Consider the following 23437-nt stretch of genomic DNA (forward strand, 5'->3'; position numbering starts at 1 on the left):
TAGCTGGGGCTTACCTGGTGGCTCAGCGGTTAAGAATCAAGAATCTGCCTGAAATACAGGAGACATGGGTTTGATCCCTGGGTTGGGAAGATCCCCTGGAGGAGGGCATAGCAACCCATTCCAGTATTCTTGCTTGGAGAATCTCATGGACAGAGGAGCCTGGAGGGCTACAGGTCATAGGGTTACAGAAAGTTGGACACAACTGAAGCAACGGAGCACACACACACTTAATAATTGTTTTTTTCTCAGATGCTGCCTTTTTGTATTAAGCCCAAGATAGGGTGGAATGCTGAGAAACTGAGCTTTAGTTATAAAACTCTGATTTTTGAAAACTTGTTTCTCACCACCTATTTTGTTTTGTTTATCTTGCCAGGGTTCTGTGCCTGAATTACAAAGACAGCTCTTCAGCCAGCTCATTCCAGATGAATGAATGATTACGTGAAGTGTGGTCTACACTTCCTCTGGGGGTAAGTTCGAGGCCCTTGTACATCTCAAGCGCGGTAAGGTCTGGTGGTGTTTATGTGCCTGTTTCCCATGTCACTCTATTAACTGCTCTTTGTGTGCAGACCTGAACGGGGGAAGGTGGTGGGGATTCCTTTAGGGGCTGGTGGCCAAGGTCTCTGCAGGCAGCGGACACCAAATCTGAGTGGCTTTTTACAAATGCCCCTTAATTTGATGTGCTGGCTGATCCTGTCTCTGTAGAAAAGTGTATGTCCATCTTTGCTGGGAGGTTAGGTAGAGAAGCTGAAGCCTGGGAAGTTTGAAGTCCAAACCAGCTAGGACCTCCTGCTGAAGAACAGATTGTGTATGCTAAGTAGCCTCAGTCGTGTCCGACTCTTTGCAATACTATAGGCTGTAGCCCGCCAGACTCCTCTGTCCATGGGACTCTCCAGGCAAGAATACTGAGTGGGTTGCCATGCCTTCCCAACCGAGGGATCAAACCCGCGTCTCTTACCTCTCCTGCATTGGCAGGTGGGTTCTTTACCACTAGGGTCACCTGGGAAGCCCCGAGAACAGACTATAGCATATCATTTCTAGCGGCAGTTGTAAGATCAGGACGGCTCAGGGGACTTGGGCACTAGGAAACCACCGAGGAAAGGTCGTTTCACTGCCGGTGTTGAGGCTGTTTTCATTCTGACTGGTGTATCTTACTAGTTGGTGTGTTGGTTGTTGCAGGGTAAATGTTACAGTGGGAAATCTGAGCAGTTCCTAAAGGACTGTTTGGAATGATTGCAGGTAGTTCCTTGGAAGGGTGCGCGGTGTCTGCAGTTCATGCTTGTTTTGCTAAAACAACACACACAGGCAAAGCTTCCCAGGCTGTAGTCTGTCTCATCTCTCTTGGGTCCCTTTGTGCCCTGTGGGTCTCAACTCAGGGTGCTGCCTCCAGAGACTGTCCCCGAGCACCCAATATGTGGTGGCCACCCAGCCACCTGTTATATTATTACTTTTTTATTTACTTTTATATTTATTGAAACGTTTTTTAAATTGAAGGGGGCTTCCCAGGTGGCTCAGTGGTAAAGAATCCGCCTGCCAAAGCAGGAAACACAGGTTCGATCTGTGGGTCGGGATGATCCTCTGGAGAGGAGGGTCCCCTGCAGGAGGAGATGGCGACCCACTCCAGTATTCTTGCCTGGAAGATCCCATGGCCAGAGGAGCCTGGCAGGCTACAGTCTGTGGGTTCGCAAAGAGAAGCCTGAGCACGCATGCAGGCGTAGTTAACTTACAAAGTTGTATTTCACATGGACAGCGGAGTGAGTCAGTTGTTTGTGTATATACTTTTTAAGATTCTTTTTCAATATAGGTGATTATGAGAAATTGAATATGGTTCCCTGTGCTATACTGTAGGACCTTGTTGGTTATGTTTTATATAAAATGGTATGTATCTGTTACTCCCAAATTCCAAATTTATCCCTCCTCCCACTTTCCCTGTTGGTAACCATAAGTTTGTTTTCTATTTCCGTGAGTCTGTTTCAGTTTTGTAAATAAGTTTATTTATATCATTTTTAAAGATTCCACAAGTAAGTGATATCATATAATAATTGTCTTTCTTTGTCTGACTTAGTGTAATAATCTCTAGGTCCATTCATGTTGCTGCAAATGGCATTATTTCATTCATTTTTAAAGTTGAGTAGTATTTCATTGTGTGTGTATTTGTACATACACATTGCATGTGCTTTATCCATTCATCTGTCAATACTTAGGCTGTTTCCATGTCATGTCTATTGTAAATAAATAGTGCTGCTATGAACACTGGGGTGCGTGTATCTTTTTGAATTAGAGTTTTCACTGTTTCCAGATATATGCCCCATAAGTGGGATTGCTGGATTATATGGTAGCTCTGTTTTTAGTTTTTTAAGGATACTGTTTTCCATAGTGGCTGCTCTGACTTAACATTCCACCAACAGATGTCACTCTGCTTTAATCCTGTGCAAAGTGCTTGTCCCTACCTGACAGTTTTCTGCTTCCTGTACTAATTTATTGGCACGTTGCCCAGTCCCCGGTTACTGGAGCTGAAGTTCCGAGAGACTGGCACTCGTGTCTGTTCCTCCTGTGACCCCACTGCCAGAATGGTGCCCGGGGCACCACAGACACTTTGACCAAACACATAATAAGTTAAATGAAGCTGACTGTGTGAGCTGTCAGCGCCACGTGGTGAGGAATTTGCGCTCTGGAGGAGACTTTGAAGATGCAATTTGCTTCTTACTGGTTTTTTAAAATGTGAAATGTTCCTTCGCAGAATCATCATGTTTTACACTATGTTCCCTTTAAGCAGGAAGTTTGCTAACATTTCTGGGTTTATTTACAAATATAGCACACGTTAAAGGTACACATGTTAATAGCAGCTGCCATCCAGCCATCTCATTCTCTGTCGTCCCCCTCTCCTCCTGCCCCCAATCCCTCCCAGCATCAGACTCTTTTCCAGTGAGTCAACTCATCGCATGAGGTGGCCAAAGTATTGCAGTTTCAGCTTTAGCATCAGTCCTTCCAATGAACACCCAGGACTGATCTCCTTTAGAATGGACTGGTTGGATCTCCTTGCAGTCCAAGGGACTCTCAAGAGTCTTCTCCAACACCACAGTTCAAAAGCATCAATTCTTCAGCGCTCAGCTTTCTTCACAGTCCAACTCTCACATCCATACATGACCATGGGAAAAACCAAAGCCTTGACTAGACGGACCTTGGTTGGCAAAGTAATGCTGGTAGGGATTGGGGGCAGGAGGAGAAGGGGATGACAGAGAATGAGATGGCTGGATGGCATCACCGACTCGATGGACATGAGTTTGAGTGAACTCCGGGAGTTGGTGATGGACAGGGAGGCCTGGCGTTCTGTGATTCATGGGGTCCCAAACAGTCGGACACAACTGAGTGACTGAACTGAACCTTTGTATTGATTAGCCTTTGTGTCATCTACATTAGAATATTCAAAAAGAATATCCACTTAGCCTTGGAGAGGTGTTTCACTTACGTTTCCACGATGTTCGAAAGCCAGGACTGAAAGATACCTGTTTGAAAAGCCTAAAGTTGAGATTTTTGGGGAGTGACACAGCCTGAGTTTTTGAATCCTGCCTTTGACCTTTCCTGGGTCAGTTTCTTCTGTAAGATGGGAATCAGAAAAACATTTTTCTCATGGAGTTATGGTGATTAAGTATGTTCATACACATATGAATTTCTCTTTTATTTAGTATATGCTTGGACTTTTATATATGAAGTACATTAACTAGATTTTAAAAATAATGTATTTGGATACCATTTGTCAAATGGTGACACAACTTTAAGAACTTGTTCTTGCATTATGTGGATGAGATCAGCAATTCATTCCTGAGAGCTACAGGAAGAAGAAACGTGCTTACAATGATTGTTTTCATGAGTTATAATAATAATAAAACATGGAAGAGAAGCCATTTCTCTCAAGTATAACAATGCTGTTGTTCCTTTGGTATCAGACAGACTTGGTTTGAGGTTGTACCAGTTTTGTGGCCTTTAGCAAATGAGTTGACTCAGTTTCTTCATCTGCCAAGTAGTGAGGATGGTACAAATCAAAGAAGATTTGCTGAGAATCAAATGTAAAATATTAAAAATATGGGTAATGCTCTTGGAACAGGGCTGCCTAATCCCTGGTTTCCTTCGTCCTTGCCTTCCAGACCTGAGATTTTAGAAGTCTTTTGACACTCAGAGGAGAATGAGCATGGTTTGGAATGTCTGGGAATAGGATCTTCCTGACCCAGGGATCGAACCCGGGTCTTCTGCATTGCAGCAGACTCTTTACCCTCTAAACCACCAGGGAAGCTAGGAGAGGAATATATAGTGTCAAAAGTAGTAAGCTTAGTAGGAACCATGCTGCCCATCCTTGACATGTAAAGGGAGCAGGGAAATGAGTGCTTTTGATCAGCTTCTAAGGAAGCACCAGGACCAGTGAGCAGCAGCAGCCGAAGGGAGCCACTGTGGGTTTCATGTACGAAAGGACTTTCTTCGGAGCTGTGGGAGATGGGAGGGGTGAGTGGGAATGAACTTCCGGGCAGATGTGGTGTCTGGAGGCTGGTTGGCTGCAGATCTAGAGTTCCATAGAGAGAATTCCTCCACTCACCAGGAAGGTGGGTGCCATGTCCTGCATGGTCTTTTATGGTACTCCTCCTTTTTTTTTTTTTTAAAGAAAATTTTATGATACAGATTTTAATTTAAAAAAAGTATTTGCATTTATTTATTTTTGGCTGTGCTGTGGGTCTTTGTTGCTGCGAGGGCTCTTCTCCAGTTGCAGTGCATGGGCTTCTGATTGTGGCGGCTTCTCTTGTTGCTGGGCATGGGCTTCAGTAGTTATAGTGCGTGGGCTCAGCAGTTGCAGCGTGTGGGCTCAGAAATTGCAGCGTGTGGGCTCAGCAGTTACAGCCCGTGGGCTTAGCGGTTGCAGTGCGTGGGCTCAAGTGTTGCAGCACGTGGGCTCAGGGGTTGCAGCGCGTGGGCTCAGGGGTTGCAGTGTGTGGGCTCAGGAGTTGTGGCGCATGGGCTCAGTTGCCCTGTGGCTTGTGGGATCTTCCTGGATCAGGGATCGAACCCATGCCACCTGCATTGACAGGAGAATTCTTAACTACTGAGCCACCAGGGAAGCCCATGATGTCCCTTCTGTATACCTGCCCCCCCGCCCAGAATGAGACCTGCCTCTGGTGTCCTCGGCGAGTTGATCATGCAGACGACTCCCCTGGAGGCCTGGGATTCAGCCTTCCGCGGTCAGGGATTCGGGCCTGCTGCTTGTTTGAAATTGTCCTCTTTGTGGTTTATCACTTAACATCCAAGGCTGCAAAGTGGGGGGCTTCTGGCTGGTTCTGGGCTGTGGATAAGCTCTGGTGGGCCTGCAAAATATGTCCCTGACGTGTGTGTGTGTGTGTGCTGAAGGACACTTGTACGCGTTTCATTTGCTGACAAATGGTTTCTGTTTCTTAAGAATGTAGCACCCAGTTCTGCTTCATCCATAGGTTTCAAACAGCCCTGTTATGAGACTGATCCCTCCTTTGAACAGTAAAAATTTCCTTCTGCATTCAGACACCTTTCTTTGGCTTTAGTTTAGGTCCTTTCTTTCGCCAGCAAATTCTCCCTCACCTTCCTTGAGCTCAGTTCTTGGGCCTCCTGGCTCGGTGGACTGGGAACAATCTATACATGCGTGGGGACTCGGGAAGTAGGTTCCATCCTGCCTTCACCACTGGAGCCCCAACGTTTCCCAGACTTTGTGGCACCGGAGAGGGCCTGTGGCCTCTTTTACTGAGTGGGGTGACGCAGGCTGAAGCCTTAGGACTCTCTTCCACGTGCATTTGATTTTTAGTGAAAAACGTAATCTGGTGTTGTCAGTCTGTTCTGTTTTACAAGGTGGCTCTGGCTTCATTGTGAGGACGGACTAAAAGGAGGGGGAGAGAGCAGGAAGAACCATGAACCGTGACTGCTGTTGTTTGTAGGGTGATTGGGTAGAAGGGGCGTGTAGAATGTGTGCGCGGATAATGATGGAAAGGCTGAACTTAATTAGGGGAAGTTTTAGGATGACTCATCTGAAGCCCTGGGAAGGAGTTCTCATCTATCAATTGGTGACTTACCAGTGGAATGTGCTCCCTAATAGAGCTGGGAACTTCCCATCCCTCTGTGTATTTAGGGAGAAGGGAGGGGTCCATCTATCAGAATACGGAGATGGTTTTCAAATTGGAAACAGGACCAGGCTTGATGGATGGATGACCCGCAGGGTCTCTTCAAAAACTCAGATTAAATTATTCTGAGTTAAACTGATTAGGAACCTTTCAGCTAAATCACTTTCACTTTAGTCCACAAAAAGAAAATATTGTGAGTGGAGCGAGAGGCAGAATTTAACACTTTTTAATTACATTGAGTTCTGGGCAGATTACTTGTATTTTCTTAACTTCCAATATAACCCTTCAAAAATGTTGTAAACAGACGTGTCTAGTGGTTAGTATTTATAAGACAGGATTTTACAAGCATAGTTCCTAGTAATAAATGATGTTTTTCTACTAAAATTTTTTATTTTAATAATACCTTATCTGAAACTCATTTTGTAGTTTTAGTTCATTGGTAGCATGATTTTTAATACACATTTTGTCATTTATATAAAATATTACCTGTTCCTTGGTATATTCTGTTTAGTTTCAAAATTTAGGGTTTGGGGGAATTCGCTGGTGGTCCAATGGTTAGGACTCCATGCTGTCACTGCTGAGGGTCTGGGTTCAATTCCTGGTAAGAGAACTAAGGTCCAGTAAGCTGAGCACTGCAACCAAAAAGAAAAAAAAAAAAATAACTCCCCAACTTTAGAATTTTATACATTGCCAATAATTGTTAAACATCAAAGTGAAATGTATTTTACGATGTTACTAAACCTGCCGAAATATTGAAATATTTCAGAGAACTTATTCACTGTACATTTAATTTATTTTATTTATAAAAGTTATGAACTGTAGAAAGTTTTACTTGTTGGGTCAAATGCTTGTTGCTTCAAATGCTTGTTGCATTTGAAGTGCTAGTTACAAGAAAATCAAATATCTTCAATGTATAAATGCTATTAAGTTTTTAAAGGACTCTGGAGTATAAGTAAGTTTGTTTAAAGAAATTTAGTCTGTTCACCTTGAAAAAAATAAATAAATTGGAAAAAAAAATAAACTATTATGGGACTTAAAAAAAAAAATAAACATCAAAGTGTATTTAATTTGGGTATGAGGACTTAGAGAAAAAAGGTCCTTTAAAGGAAAGGTTTTTTTAAGAATTCGCTCTAAATCTTCATTTTTATGTCACTTAATATTTGCTCATTCTTATGTCACTTAATATCTGCTCATTCTTATGTCACTTAATATTTGCTCATTCTTAAAGTAACTGCTTATTTGGTTAAATTGTTAGGGCTTAATTGTTATGAAATGTAAAGGACCACTTGGACTTCATAAATATTTCATGATAACCATCTCTGTTAATTTAACTTTTTTTTGCGCATTTGATGCCTTTGAAACACTTAGGAAAAGATTGTATTATGAAATTTAGATGTGCTGTGGTTTTAAAGTAACTACATACCATGGTAGTATTGCATCTTGGATTATCTTAACATTGCCTGTAGATTTTGTAGGCACCTCCAGTTTGCTTTGAAGAACTTGAAAGTTAATTTTGCTCTCTATTTTGTTCTCATTTTGTAAATACTAAGTTTTTCATTGATTTACAGGAGCACAGTTTTCTTCTTAATCCACATTCGTGAAGTTGTGGTTTTAAAGCAACACTTTACCATGCTAGCATTGCAATTTGAATTGTCTTAGAGTTGACTGTTGACTTGAAAGGTGCATGACGGTGGGCTGTTCATGCATCTCTGTGAGACTGAAGCAGCCTGGAATGTGAAATGCTACAGAACAGCTGGACAATTTCAAGTAGGAACTCTCTGGAAGATGTGCTTGGTGGGCATTGATAATGTGTGAATGGCTTATTTTAAATGGGTTTTAGAGTCTTCTGACACAAATATGTAGATGCACTGGATGCACTTTAAAAAATTTTTTTTTATTTTTATTTTATCTGTTTGTTTATTTATTGGCTGTACTGTGCAGGATCTTAGTTCCCTGATCAGGGATTGAACCCTGGGCCCTGAGCACTGAAAGCGTGGAGTCCTCACCACTGGACTGCTGGGGAATTTCCAAATGCTCTTTTCTTTGCCTGTTCACCACCACTGCCATCATCACCATCATCTCCATTCACCCACTCATTCGTTCACTGACTCAGTGGATATTTACTAATCTATTGGGTATTCACCATGTGCCAGGTACTTTTAAAAGTACTAGACGTAACAGTAGACACATAACAAGATCTCTGCATTCTCGGGAAGGTTCTTGTATTATACAATCTGCGTGTCTTATTTTACTTAATCCTGACGACAGCCCTGTGAGGTAGGTAGTGTTATCTCCCTTTTGCAGATTGAGAAGCTGAAAAGTGATGAATCTAATGTCACACCACAGGGTCTGAGGTCAAGGAAGAGGGACTCTAATGTCTGGGGCCTGAGCTGTTTTGATGGCCCCTGGGAGAAGTGACTGGGTAGCAAAGGAATTCCATGTGTCAGTCATGTGGGTTTCCAGTGTCACACATGGGAGGTAAAACTTTGAAACTGTGGGAGTTTGGATATGAAGGCCAGCCACATACATTTCACTCATCTCTGGGCTAATTCACTTGCATTTGGTTTTAGAAACAGACTTGCTAAGATTTTTGCCTTTTGATGAAATGGGGAGGAAGGTCACCTCAGGTAATATTTATTTGGATTTTAAGGTTTTCACATGAATATTTTGCATGTTTCCTTTTTTTCTGGTGTGGCCTTCATAGGACATTTTTGCAATGGCATCGCTCAATTCCATGTCTTTTCAGCCCATGGACTTCCCTGGTGGCTCAGACGGTAAAGTGCCTGCCTACAATGCAGGAGACCCAGGTTCGATCCCTAGGTCGGGAAGATCCTCTGGAGAAGGAAATGACAACCCACTCTCGTACTCTTGCCTCGAAAATCCCATGGACGGAGGAGTCTGCTGGGCTACAGTCCATGGGGTCACAAAGAGTCAGACACAATTGAGCGACTTCACTTCTGCGCATGTTGTTTGAAATATTGCTTTTCCATCATGATGAAGCAGCAGACTAAAAGCTCTTTTAGCACGTTAGCATATTGTGGAGGTTTTCCTCATTTGTGTTATTTCCTCAAAGGTAGATGTTTATATTTATAAGAGATGATTCTGCCTTTTGGGATCCTGTTTGGATAAAAGTAATTTATGTTTGTAGTCTTTGCTACTATACGTGTGTGTATACACATGTGCATAGTCATGTCTGACTCTGTGTGACCCTGTGGACTGTAGCCCACCAGGCTCCTCTGTCCACTGAGCTTTCCAGTCAAGAATACTGGGGTGGGTTGCCACAGGCCCGCATCTCTTAAGTCTCCTGCATTGGCAGGCAGATTCTTGATCAACTGCACCTCCTGGGAAGGCAGTGTATGTGTGTGTGTATGTTTTTTTTTTTTAACCAGATGAAGCCCTTAGAATTGACTATAGATTATTAATAAAAAATGATGCTTGATGGGATATTCTTTCTGTATCATTGTGTGTTTGATGTCAGAAGTGAAGAATATGGTAGGAATTGTTTCTTGATTTTTAAGCGGAGAGGTTTTTTCTGAGAGTTCATATTCCTGTTTTTGTTCCTGACTTTCTTTTATTGTTATTATTTTAATTTATTGGGGGGTATAGATGCAATGTTAATTTCTGTCACAGAACAAAGTGAATCAGTCATATGTATTCATGTATCCTCTCTCTCCTGGATTGCCCCTGTCCCAACATATTCCTTTTAAAATTGTATTCTTAATGTCAGTTTTTCTGTAATTATTTATAGATTAACTACTTATATCTTTTTATATTTTTATTCTAGATAGACATCGTTATCCACCCCATTTTATGGTGAGGTTAATGGGATTTCAGTTCAGTTCTGTCACTCAGTAGTGTTCTAATCTTTGCAATCCAATGGACTGCAGCACACCAAGCTTCCCTGTCCATCACCAACTCCTGGAGCTTGCTCAAACTTGTGTCCATTGAGTTGGTGATGGCATCCAACCATCTCATCCTCTTGTTGTCCCCTTCTCCTTCTGCCTTCAATCTTTCCTAGCATCAGGGTCTTTAGAAGGCTTCTGAGTCACTAGGAGATGAATTTCTAACTCATGTCCCCTGTGAAAGCTGAGATATTTCCACTACATTTTATGTTTATTAAACATTTCTTACTAGCTGAAAGTTTGTTCCCTTTTGCCAGCCTCTCCTGTTTCTCCCTCCTCCATCCTGGCAACCATTTTTCTACTTTGTGAGTGTGTTTGTGTCACTTCCTTCTAACCTTTTATTAAGAGTATCTGCGAAAATACAGAAAAGTTCAAAGAATCATATAGTGAATAGTAGACCTAGACAACATATTAAAAAGCAGAGACATAAAGACATTACTTTGCCGACAAAGGTCTGTCTAGTCAAGGCTATGGTTTTTCCAGTAGTCATGTATGGATGTGAGAGTTGGACCACAAAGAAAGCTGAGCACTGAAAAATTGATGCTTTTGAGCTGTGGTGTTGGAGAAGACTCTTGAGAGTCCCGTGGACTGCAAGGAGATCCAACCAGTCCATCCTAAAGGAAATCAGTCCTGAATATTCATTGGAAGGACTGATGCTGAAGCTGCAACTCCAGTACTTTGCTACTGGATGCAAAGAACTGACCCATTGGAAAAGACCCTGATGCTGGGAAAGATTGAAGACAGGAGGAGAAGGGGATGACAGAGGATGACGTGGTTGGATGGTATCACCAATTCGATGGACATGAGTTTGAGCAAGCTCTGGGAGTTGGTGATGGACAGGGAAGCCTAGTGTGCTGCAGTCCATGGGGTCGCAAAGAGTCGGACATGACTGAGTGACTGAACTGAATAGACCCATAACTTGAATTCTACTCTGTAATTGTTAACATTTTGCTATATTTGCTTTTACATGTGTCATTTTGCATTTTGTGTTTGAGGACAGAATATTTCTTTAGTAATTTACATAATGCTCAGATCTTTGCCAAGGAATTCAGTTTTAATGACTATTAATGCATATATCCTGTTATAATATTATGTCAGAATGAAGCATTCGAAAGATAAAGTCTAGGTTTTATGATGTGGAAATAATGCTGGGTTTTGTAATTTTAGGATGAAATATTAAATTGAGAGTATTTTGCTGTAGTTGGACAAAGTCTAAAGCACTTGAAAAATCTAACATAGTTTGAAATCCCAAGTGACTCTATAAATTCATAGAACTAAAGTTACTTGGGTGACCTCAGTGATAAAAAATGGGATCAGACAATGCAAACCCATTGGAAGTGTCTGAGGAATGTTGGAGATAAGTCAGTCTTTTGGACAATTCTGACTTAGAGTGATCTATGTGTATACAATATATCAAAAGGTCAGAATTGTCTTAAGAATAATAGTGATACAAAAATATTTCCTTGCAATTAATGGTTCTTCTGATATGTTTTCCACCCTCAGAAACATATTCGTTCTGATATAATTCCCTTTCTCTCCTTTGTATCAAGGAGTAGTTGGTCTGTCTCAGGGTTGTTTGGAAGAAACATGCTTGTTTTCTGTTGGCTGATACTTTATTTTTTGGGTAACAGAAATGATGGTGCTGGATCTAAAGGAACAGAAGCTCAGTGACTTAAACTGTGCCCTTTCTTCTTTTGTATTTACCTAGACTTTTTTTTTTTTAAATACAGACACAGGTCAAATGAACATTTTGGGAATTCCCATGTTTTCTATTAGATGACTTGGCTTCCGTGGCAACCTTCTGACTTCAGTCCCAGGGCTTGTGGTTACTTGGGTGACGGGTCTTGGCTCTGCAGTGGTGTGGCCTTAAGCAAGTCACTTGAAGCCTCGTTTATGAAGAGGGGCTTGGAGACAGGAAATTTTTATTCTTCTTTCTCCACCAGCACTAAAAATTCCTTGGTTCTCTGTTAACTAATACAAATTTTTGTGGAGGTTAGATGGCTTTTTATAACTATTGGGCTAATGACATTTTGTGATGGCTCTTATTATGTGTCAACTAAGGTTAGAAAGTGTATCTTCAAACGTGTATTAACTACACTACATGGAAACTATATGCAAACAAAATTCAGTTTGCGTGTGTGTGAGTGTGTACCTGGGTGTGTTGATGTATGTGTGTGTACATAAATACTCATTTTTAATGCAAGATAAGGAATTAAAAGCTTGTGTGTCTAAAGCAGAATCTTGTCTTTAGTATAACTTAAAAATCTTGTCTGTTGCATGTATGGATCCACTCTTTTTTTTTAAACAGGTCTTTTAAAAAATTTACTTTTTAAAACATATTTATTTATCTGTACTGGGTCTTAACTGTGGCACACGGGATATTTGATCTTTAGGTGTGACATGTAGAATCTTATATGCAACTTTTTGGATCTGGTTCCCCAATCAGGGATCGAACCAGGGCCCCCTATTTGGGATGGTAGAGTCTTAGCTACTGGGTCACCGGTGAAGTCCTTCATTCACATTTTTTATGAGAAGTGCTTTCTGAAAAAAACTGTTGTCATGTGTTTGTCCAGAATAACTGGGAAACCTCTGCTTAAACTGTTTTCTTCTATGGACTATAATTTCAAAAATTGAAACTTAAAATGGAAAATCTTACTGCAGAGATGGAATCTTGTTCTCTCATTCAGCACCCCCTCCCCAATACCTCACCTTATCTTTTGGGGATTCTTGAAATGGGGGGTCTTTTTTCAAAAGCTACAGCAAGACTTCCAAACCTGTGAACCTCCGGTTTATCACTTTTTTTTTTCTTTAAGGGCAGTTAAATGCATTTTTTTGGAGAAAATAGCCACCTTTTGGAATAACAGGGACTTCTAGTGGAAGGCCCTGTAGTTTTCAGCTTTCTGGAAAACGAAGTAATTCCAGCAAGGCACAGAGAGTGCACACCCTCTATTTTGCAGATCACAAAATGATTTTGAAGGGCTGCTCTTGAGGCAGGGTTTTTATGGCCGACATTCCAGCTGTGGTTTTGGAGACAGAATGTTTACTACCACTCAAACACCAGGATGGTAGGTGTGTATTCTTCCTGCCAAGGGGCTTAAAAAAGCAGCTGAGGCACCCTTCGAGTGAGTAAACCTTTATTCAGCAAACTGGGGAGCCGCGTTCCTATGGAACTTTGGTGGTAATTCTGGAATGCGGAGCCCACAGCAGCGCAGTCGTGGGCGAGCCCAGCGGCTCCAGGCCTGATGGCAGGCTGTTCTGGCTAATCGCTGCCGGCAGCCCATGGAAAACCACTTTCTGGTTAAGCCTGCATCATACTCTTCCACCAATGGAAAAAATTGAACATGATGAGGGTGTGTAGCTAGCAGACAAAAATATATCCAGCATTGCACAGGATCTGTTTTTAGCTCTTAACGGCCGAGCATTTGAAGTGTTAGAACGTTGTTTCCTGCCTTACCATGGGCAGAAAGAAGAGGGAGTCTGGGGATGTATGCAGAGACCCTAATTAAAAGAGCCTGAGACGCACTGGTTACATCCAGAGTTCTGGCAAAGGTAAGGCTATCAATGTTCATTTCCCTGCTTTTGCAGTTGAAGCTTCATTTTATGTGTGAGAGATCAGTGTTTCTTGAAATATTCCTTTTTATTTCATTGGATGCTGACTTTTGTTTCATAAGATTTTGTACTTGGGCGGCCCACGTTGGTGAGCACAAGGGAATAGTCCCTTTCAAGCTGGAGTGTGTGGATGCTTTCATTCACCTATTGGTGACTGATGGCAGTTTCCCCATCCTGTTTTACTAATGAACTCTCCCAAAGTGGATGGGTATATGCTGTAGGGATTTCTTTTTCCTGATACGTCAAAGAAGTTCCATTTCTCAGTCTGATCATGTTAAAGCATTAATGTCTATGACCTTATCTTTAGCAGTTACTTCTTTGAGGGCCCGGAAAGAAATGAAAATGTGCACAAAGATTATATTTTACAGTTTCCTGGTTATTACATAACTTTATCAGGCCTTCCTTTGGAGCTGAGTAAGCTCTTTCGTTGAAGAATTTCTTTTCGAACATGTAATTGGATGTTCACTCTTTATTCATGTTTATCCTTAACTTTTCCTCAAACTTTCTGAAAAAGAAATAGAATCCCTTGTAATCTGTGTGTGTGTTGGGAGGGGAACCTTATTGTAAGTAGAAGACTGTTTCATGTCATCATCTCTCCGAGGTGGCTCATTCATTGGGCATTTGTCTGAGCCCTGAATTTATCAGCAGGGCTAGAGGGATGGGTTCAGCAGAGTACTTCTCTCAGCTTTTCGTTAATTTGGGCAAGCGTGTAATTCTCAGAAAATTGGTAGGTGGAGAGACAGAAATAGGCTTTATTGAAGTCACTGTAAACTTGGAAGGTTATTTATAGAATTTCTGAAAAGTCAGTGTGCTACAGAACAGCTACTGGAGTTTTCCCTAACATGTTTTCAGCGTTTCACCGTGGCCCTCCGTCCATCACACTCAGGAATTCTAAAGTTTTATACTTTCAGCGGAGTGAGGCTATGAGTTATTTCAGGGTGGGCAATGTGTGGGCCTCTTCAGTGGGTGTCTTCCTTTATAGAGAAGTGTTTTGGGGCTGGAGGAATGTGAGTGTTGCCCAGGTAGGTTAGAATTAATAGCGATGTTGGTAGAAAAGTAGTAATAAAGGTTTTATTTATTACGCTTCCTTTGCGTATAGAAAGTGAAGCTTTGACAGGGCTGCAACCATTCAGAGCAGGGAAGGAGGAAGCCCCAGCTGCCTTCTTGTGTAGTCACATTAACACTTGTCAGCCCCTTGATTTTCACCAGACCTTGTAGACAGAAGCTGAAGTCTGTTGAAGAGCCTTCTGATTCTAATCCATACCGACGTGGTGTTTTGAAGGCAAGCAGATAACACCTTCCTTTCGGTACTTTTAGTGCAGAGGGAGTGACTCGCAAAGCCTTCTTCTTACCCCAGGCCTGGTCTGGGAGGCTTGGAAGTGTAAGATAAGGGCTGGGCTCCTTGCCAAGAGATTATCCTTCTGAAGTGGTCCTTCACTTAACCACTAAGTAGAATAGATGATGCTGTCTTGGTGGTCCAAGATTGTGTTTGAGAAGAGCCATGTTGCCCTTTCCCAGAAATCTGAAGTTTTTGCAGGGTCCTACAGCCTCTCCCTACAACAGCTATTGAATGGATGTGGGAACGACACAGAGGAACTCATGCTCCTAAATATCTGGTGGGGCACTTTTCCGTGTCTGTCTGTGTGCCTCCAGGTTTAGCCCACTTTGTAAGATTAATTTACATAGGGAAAATAAATAAATCTGAGCTGAGATTCCTTAGCTCAACTATGAGATTAAAGAAAAAGCATTTTCTTTTGATGGAAGATTCAGAACAAGTTCTTTCTGGACACATTAAATTGGAAAAAATTTCTATTAAGCCCTTAAAAAATTATTTATTGGTTTCTCTGGGTCCTTGTTGCTGTGTGCGGGCATTCTCTGGTTGCGGCGAGTGGGGACTACTCTTCAGCATGGTGCGTGGGCTTCTCATTTTGGTGGCTTCTCTTGTTGCGGAGCATAGGCTCAGTGGCTGCGGGGCATGGGCTTAGTTGCTCGTGACATGTGGAATCTTCCTGGACCAGGGATCAAATCCATGTCCCCTCCATTGGCAAGTGGATTCTTATTCACTGTACTACCTGAGATGTCCTGGTTATATTTTTTAGTTTTTAGTGATAATTTGTGTTTGTCCTTTGAAACTGTGTACCTTAAATAAGTGTTAGTCACTCGGTCGTGCCCGACTCTTTGCGACCCCATGGACTGCAGCCCACCAGGCTCCTCTGTCCATGAGATTTTTCCAGGCAAGGATACTGGAGTGGATTGCCATTTCCTTCTCCAGGGGATCTTCCCAACCCAGGGATCGAACCCTGGTCTCCTGCACTGCAGGCAGATTCTTTACCGAGTGAGGGAAGCCTCACCTTAAATAAAGGCCAAGGTAAAAATGGCTTTACTAGAAAGACATTAAAAAAAAAGGATTAAGGTATGGAATCAAAGAAACAGCAATAATATAAGAGGCAGGGAAAATAAAATAGATAAACCTGAGTTTTTGACTATTGACACACCTGGATTTTTGACTCTTGAAAGGTACTAAACATTGTATTTATAGTAGTTTGGATTTTAGTGATGGTATGCTGAGTATCTTTTGATTATTCAGTTCCATGTTAGATGGACTCCCAAATGCTAGGAAGTGTTAATGTCAGTGTCTCAAGGACTATATCTCAGACTCTGTTGTTAGCTATTTATAGTCTATGGTAATGTGGAAATGAAAAGGGCCTTAGGCAGTTTTTCAAGTGGGAAAGCTGAAAACCTACAAAACTGAAATGGCTTGTCCAGAGTTACTGAGATGGTTAGTTGCTGAGCTGAGATGTGGTACCAGTTGCCCTGTTGGTCTTTCTTTATACTACCTGCTTATTTAATTGGGAATACTTTGGCTCATCCTGCTGCTGCTGCTGCTAAGTCGCTTCAGTCGTGTCCGACTCTGTGCGACCCCATAGACGGCAGCCTACCAGCTCCCCCGTCCCTGGGATTCTCCAGGCAAGAATACTGGAGTGGGTTGCCATTTCCTTCTCCATGGCTCATCCTAGTGGTGCAGTGAAAAAGAATCCACCTACCAGTGCAGGAGATGCAAGAGATGATGATTCAATCCTTGGGTTGGGAAAATCCGCTGGAGGAGGAAATGGCAATCCACTCCAGTATTCTTGCCTGAAAAATCTCGCGGACAGAGGAACCTGGTGGACTACAGTCCATGGAGTCGCAGAAGAGTCAGGCGTGACTGAGCATGCAGCACGCACACATTCATAGCTCATCTTGATAGATCTTCATAAATTGAGAGAGACACGTATACATACACACATGCGCATATCCATCTGTTTTCCCCCTTCACTTCCTTCCTGTGTCTCTTTGACTTACATACCTATTTACTTACCTACTTAACAAACCAGACAAGCTTAAAGCTACAGTCAGAGACAAGACAAAGACGTGTTTTTCTTGGATCCTAATAAAGTTCAGAGCCATACACTCAGTCCGTGGTCATCATTCCCATTAACTACTGCCAGAAAGAATTTTTGGTGCCCATGTATTAACCTATGTGATAAGGCAGCTTTGGCTAGACTTCACCTGTCTATCTGTTCCTGTTTTAGCCTTAGACTAAGAATTTTTTTTCCATGATCCCATTCTGGTATAAGACTGCCATTTTCCTTAGTTCTCTGCCTGACAAGAGAGGCTCTGGGAGGGAAAGGAAGACAGCAGATGGACTCTAGCTTTGGTGCCAAGGTAATGCAAGGCCGTTTCGGAAAAATAAACTTTACGTGTGAAGTGATAGACTAGGTTATCATTTTGTTCTAGGAAAGGGATGTGGTAAGTGCTACAGATAGAGTCAGGAAGAGGTCGGTCCAGGGCGTTCCTAAACCTTAAAGATAGGGTTAGAAATCCTGGGTATCTTTAGGACAACACTGGAAAGTGATAATGGTCCCCATCCTGTTTTTGTACTTGACCGTGACACATCTCTTACTGCAGAATTGTTAGGGTAGGATTGCTGAGATGTAAAGAGCTCAAGAGATGTGTGGAGTGTAGGGGCTGGGAAAGACAAAAGCTAAAAATCCGTATCATTCGAGCCGCAGAAAAGAAGCTGAGTGGATAGACTTGTTTTCAAGTCGTCTGTGGCCACTTGTGGAAGGTGGAGTGACAAGTGAAAAGCAGCATTGTTCACAGACGTAAGCCAGGACAATCCATGATATCAAGAGGTCATAGCGAGCAAAGAGCTCCATGGAAGCAGACACACGTTCAGGGAACACACACACGGACACTGTCATATACGTGTATCTGCATATATATTCTGTTGACGGTCGATAGAATGGTCACAAATGGATCAAAAGTTAAGTACAAAACAGTAAACCCCCAAACTCAGAAGTAACTGCAACCTGGCGAAGACCTTAATGATAAATCATCAAGAGTTCCTTACTAGAGTCGATACCCTTTGTTCCTGGTGCCTTATCTCACGTGTGTATTGTCAGTAGTTCTCAGATGCTTTCCTGGTCTGTCTAGTAGTGGAAGGTGACGGTTCCAGGGTCTGTTCCCCTTCTGGTGCCTGAGCAGTCCTGGGAGGAAGCCTCCTTCCCCTTTGGCTGATGGAGGACTGCGCAGGTCTCCCCTCTCTCCTGCCACAGCTGATTTTCTGCAGTCACCCCCATTCACGTGCTGGGATTTCTCCTGCAGACAGACAGACACACCTACCCACCCACCCACGCGCTTTTGGATTCCTGGCAACCATGGGATTCTCTACTCTTCATGGTAGAACTCCTGGCCAAGTTGTCTCTATTACCATCTTCAGTTTCATGGACCTCATCTTCAGACTCACGTCAACCCAGCTTTCTCCACCTGGACCTGCTCAGGTCAGGTTCACGGAGAGCCTCCACGTTGCTAACTTCAGAAGGCCTCTCTTCTCAGTCCTTATTGCGTGAACCATCAAATGCTCACCGTCTCCTCCCTGAAAAGCCTTTTTTCAATGGGGCTTTGTGGGCAACATATTTTCTTGGTTTCCTCTTTTTTTAAAAAAATTTTTATTAATGAACAATTGCTTTACAATATTGGGCTGGTTTCTGCCACGTATCAACATGAATCAGCCACTGGCATACATGTGTCCCCTCCCTCTGAAACCTCCCTCCCATCTCCCTCAGCATCCCACCCCTCTGGGTTGTCCCAGAGCCCTGGTTTGAGTTCTCTGAGTCGAGCAGCAAATTCCCACTGGCTGTCTGTCTTACACATGGTAATGCGTATGTGTCCATGCTTCTCTCTCAATTCATCCCACCTCTCCTTGGTTTCCTCTTAACTGGATTCACCGACTGCTCCTCCTGTTGCTCCTGATTTCTTCGCCTTTTGGTCCTGGGCCTCTTTGGCATCTTCTCTTCCTTTGATTTACTTATTCCCTCGGGGAGCTCATCCACTGTGTGTTTATCAGGCATCCCCACGTGGGTGAGAGCAGGTTTGCACCCAGGCCCATCTCTTCCTAGAATTCTGGGCTACCAAAGCCCAGTGCCCACTCAGCGTTGGCACTTTAATGTCCAGCGGGCATCTCCCACCCAAGACATGCAGAACCCACCTCCTCGTCTTCCTTCTAAGGGAGGGAGGGACTGTCTTCCCCATTCTAGGGGCTTAGACCGAAGATCGGATCGTGGTGTTGTTTCTGACCATTCCGCTCACTCCCATCCACCTGGGCCTCCCATTGGCTCTCCTTTCACCTGTCTCTAGACTCTCCACCGGAGTCTGACCCCCATCACCTCTCACCGGCAAGACCCTCCCAGCCCGACAGGCCCTGGCATCCCCCTTGCTGCCCATAGTCCAGATCAGCCTCTTGAAATACACCCCATGAGGAGGCACCTCTATTCACAGCCCTCTATTAGAGACTTTCCATCTCAATGTGGAAGGCTTACAGTGTCCCTTAGGGCTGGACCCTGTGGCTCCTTGATCCCTCTCTGACCCCTCCTGCTCCAGCCATGCTGGCTTGCTGCGCGTGCACCACTCTGGGCATTTGAACCTCTGTCTTCTGTTTCCAGTGTTCTTTCTTTCCCCAGAATCTGCACAGTCTTCTCCTGCAAGTCCTTGCTTAAGTGTCACAGTCGTGAGGTCTTCTCTGCTCCCCTTTCTGAACATATAGCTCCCCTCCCCCCACATCACCCTTTATTTTTTCTGCCCTGAAGGAGGAAATGACAGCCTACTCCAGTGTTCTTGCCTGGAGAATCCCATGGATAGAGGAACCTGGCGGTCTGGAGTCCATGGGGCCACAAAGAGTTGGACACGACTGAATGAGCACACACTTACTCACCTTCTAATTTATTTACTGTCCTGGTTTATTGTTTAGTCTCCCCACTATAATATAAGCTCCATAAAAGGGATTTTTTGGGAGAGGGAGTGTATTTATTGCTATATTCCAGGGCGTAGAACAGTTCTAGCACAGACTAAGTACTCAGGAAACATTGATCACATTATTTAGTGGAAATGTTCCCTACTTAAGATACCTGATGATGTAACTAAAGCACCTAAGTATGCTAAATATCATGGAGCCCCTATATTTTATCTCAAAATGTAAATTTCATATCTTACTTCATGATCTATGTTTCTTTATTATGGCAGCAATGTTTAGATTACTTAGCATTGGATGAAATGGAAACTTCAGGAAGATTCCCCCTTGATTATTCTACGTACCACTCCCTCAACCCTGCCACCCAGCCAACACACATACAGTGTCCTGATTGTCATGTCCCACCCCCACAGCCTTCAGGGGGTACATTCGAAGTTATAATTGATACTGAATGACTACGCAGCTTACACTGTCAACAAAACAAAATTCTCATTTGTGAAGTGTTCTTGGTAGGCAGTGGCATAGAATAAATACATTTGAACCTTCCAGCTCCTTAGTTAACATTTCAGTTCTTCATTTCATTCTCATGTCCCGGCCCCCAACTGCAGAAGCCTTTGCTGCCTGGAGAAAGGGTACCCATGCACGCATGCTAAGTCACTTCAGTCATCTCCGCCTCTGTGCGACCCCATAGACGGCAGCCCACCAGGCTCCCTCGTCCCTGGGATTCTCCAGGCAAGAACACTGGAGTGGGTTGCCATTTCCTTCTCCAATGCGTGAAAGTGAAAAATGAGAGTGAAGTCGCTCAGTTGTGTCCGACCCTCAGCGACCCCATGGACTGCAGCCTACCAGGCTCCTCCGTCCATGGGATTTTCCAGGCAAGAGTACTGGAGTGGGGTGCCATTGCCTTCTCTAATCCATAGGGAAAGGTATTTATGAAAGGGACATGAGTCACAACCATTCTTATAAAAGCAGCCTGAAAGTTAAGTTGGACGTTTTAAACAAAGGTAAGGAGGGACTTCCCTGGGTGGTCTAGTGGTTAAGACTCCACGCCCCCAAGGCAGGGGGCCCAGGTTTGATCCTACATGCTGCAAATAAGAGCCAGTACAGCTGAATCAATAATAAGTAAATATTGGAAGACATAGAATATTTTCAGATTTTAAAAGTACAGAAAAATTTTAAATTATATTGTATAATACATATATGTCAGCCCATGGACTGTAGCCCCCCAGGCTCCTCTGTCCATGGAATTCTCCAGGCAAGAATACTAGAGTGGGTTGCCATGCCCTCCTCTAGGGGATCTTCCCTACCCAGGGATTGAACCCAGGTCTCCCGCATTGCAGGTGGATTCTTTACCATCTGAGCCGCGAGGGAAGCAACAAAAATGAAAGAAATCCAGAATTTCCTACCTTTGCATTCTTACCTTTGCTCCTTAGGGATCTTGGTCAAATTATTTAATCCATGGAGGCTAACACTCCCTTTCCTGTAAATCAAGGATGGTTATGTCAGCTGTTGGGGCTCTTGTGCCCTGGGGAGCCCTGGCACACAGCAGCTCAGGACATATTAAACTGTCCCCCTTCTGTCTGCACTCCCATCTCCTTGAGGTGACAAACATTCTCAATTCCTGTAAATTATGAAAGGTAAGCTATCAGTGCTAATACTAGTCCTTTTTTTCCCCTCCCCTGAAAGTTTCTGTAATATTACTAGCTAAAATCTTCCCAGGTTTGTTTTGAATAATACATGTCTTATGGAAAAGTTCAGCAGTGATTGGTTTAATTTTACTTTCAGGCCCAAGAACAACTTATATTGTGGCTTTCAGATACAGACTTAACAGAAATGAATGCTTCAATCAGGCTGTAAGCCGGATGGAAGTAAAATAGTTACACATTTATGAGGGTGAGAAAAGCCCCTGTTTAAATGAGGGGAAAACCATGTGGTTTAAGCCTGTTCATTTTTTTTTTTTAACTTAAATGGAACAGTAGTATAATGAAGAAATACTTTGCCAAGAATAACCTGGTATAATCACCAAGGAATATTTTGGTCTCAGAATATGACTGAGGTTCGGGAGCGCGATGCCTGCTTCTGATTTATGGAAGCACATGCTGCACAGACAAGTCTCGGAGTCAGTGAGAGGCTGTGTGTTTACGGCCTGGGGTTCTGATGCCTGCTCTTCTGTTTTCATCTTGGTGTGAATCTTGGGAGGTGCCAGCTCGTGTCTGAACTCGCTGGTTGTAGAATGGCTCGTGTTATGTGAACCACTTTGAATCCCATATTCATAAAAATTCCAAGAGAGGGTTATTTAAAAGTCGTGTTAAGCATTTTGAGCCTTGAGCATCTTTGTTTCCGGCTGTCACCAAAGCAGTACCAGGTCTATAGAGATCAGGCTACTGGCTAAATTTTGAATGAGACTTGTACACTTGGGAGACAAATGCAGAGTGGAATTCAACATTTGATACTAAAAAAGAAAAAGAAATATCCATGCTACCGTGCTAGAAACAGCATGGATGGAAATGTGTGAGATGCATTTTGATAATTTCTGAAAGAAAAATAAGAAAAAAGGTTTATCTTTAGATTGATTATTTAGACTATATTATTATAGTCTATATAATATGTAGACTATTATTTTAGGCTATGTTAGTTCTGTTAATTTTTATGGAAAAGGTGATTTAAAAAAAAAAGAAACCCTGAAATATTTTCAGTTTCTGTGATGGCTCAGATGTAGCTGGGCCTCTCAATTCACTGACATTCCAGAAACATACCAGTAATATTTGTGGGACTGTTGGGCTCACCACATCTCTTAGAAACTCAAGGCTGTTAACGTTGTTGGGAACTTGCTTATTGATTCTACAAATGTTTTCATGTTGATGTTTGCATCCCCTTCCTACACAAGCTAATCAGGCTTCTGGGGAGGGGTTCAGATCGTAAGTTGCTGTTATTTCTCTCCAGTGCCCAGTACGTGGGGGGCTTGGGGGGATGTATAGGTGTGTCTGCAAACATTCACGCTGAACTGGTGAGCGGAACTCTTCTTTTACTTCAGTTCCCCAAGTTTCTATCAACACTAAGAACATTTTCTTTTTTTGCCAACTCTGCCTCCCACACGAATCTTTGAGCTGTTGCTTGCTGGGGACACCTTCCGAGGTGGTATCCCGAAGTGTCCCTAGGAGATGGCTCACGTGGGATGCTGCTGGGGGCGGGGTGGGGGAGGGCGTGAAGGTGAAGGTGATGGGCAGTGCCCAGCAAGATCTCCCAGCCTCCTCCCTCGCATCCCTCCTCCTCCTCCTGTCTCTCGCTCCTCATCTCTCTCAACATTGTCCCTGACCCTTGAGCCCAGTCCTCGCTGCCCTGTCACCTTTCCTGAACAAGCTGGGGGCTTTCTGCTCTCAGTCCACTTGTTGATTTGGCCACTTGCGGATTCAGTAGGTGGCCCTGGAGTGCCCGTGTCTTTGGATGTGCCCTTTGCTATTCCTTGGCTCGTCCTTCTCTTTCTTCATCCAGCAGAATCCCACACAACCTCT

The 23437-nt window shown here is 43.2% G+C and overlaps 1 protein-coding gene across 3 annotated transcripts in view; it reads left to right on the forward strand.

Moving 5' to 3' along the window:
• Positions 1-371: 371 nt before the first annotated feature.
• The window catches only part of TIAM2 (TIAM Rac1 associated GEF 2), a 141923-nt gene continuing 118857 nt past the window's right edge, over positions 372-23437 (forward strand). For 2 of the 3 annotated variants that reach the window (XM_055433875.2, XM_088840853.1), the window contains exon 1: positions 13422-13576. The gene's annotated coding sequence lies outside the window, so the exon portion shown is untranslated. Of the gene's footprint in view, positions 468-13421; positions 13577-23437 lie in introns of those variants that run through there. The other variant, XM_088840852.1, reaches the window with a different exon arrangement.

The sequence above is a fragment of the Moschus berezovskii genome, chromosome 10, assembly GCF_049115385.1.
Source record: "Moschus berezovskii isolate FMDL1 chromosome 10, NW_MosBer_1.0, whole genome shotgun sequence".
Classification (NCBI taxonomy): Eukaryota; Metazoa; Chordata; class Mammalia; order Artiodactyla; family Moschidae; genus Moschus; species Moschus berezovskii.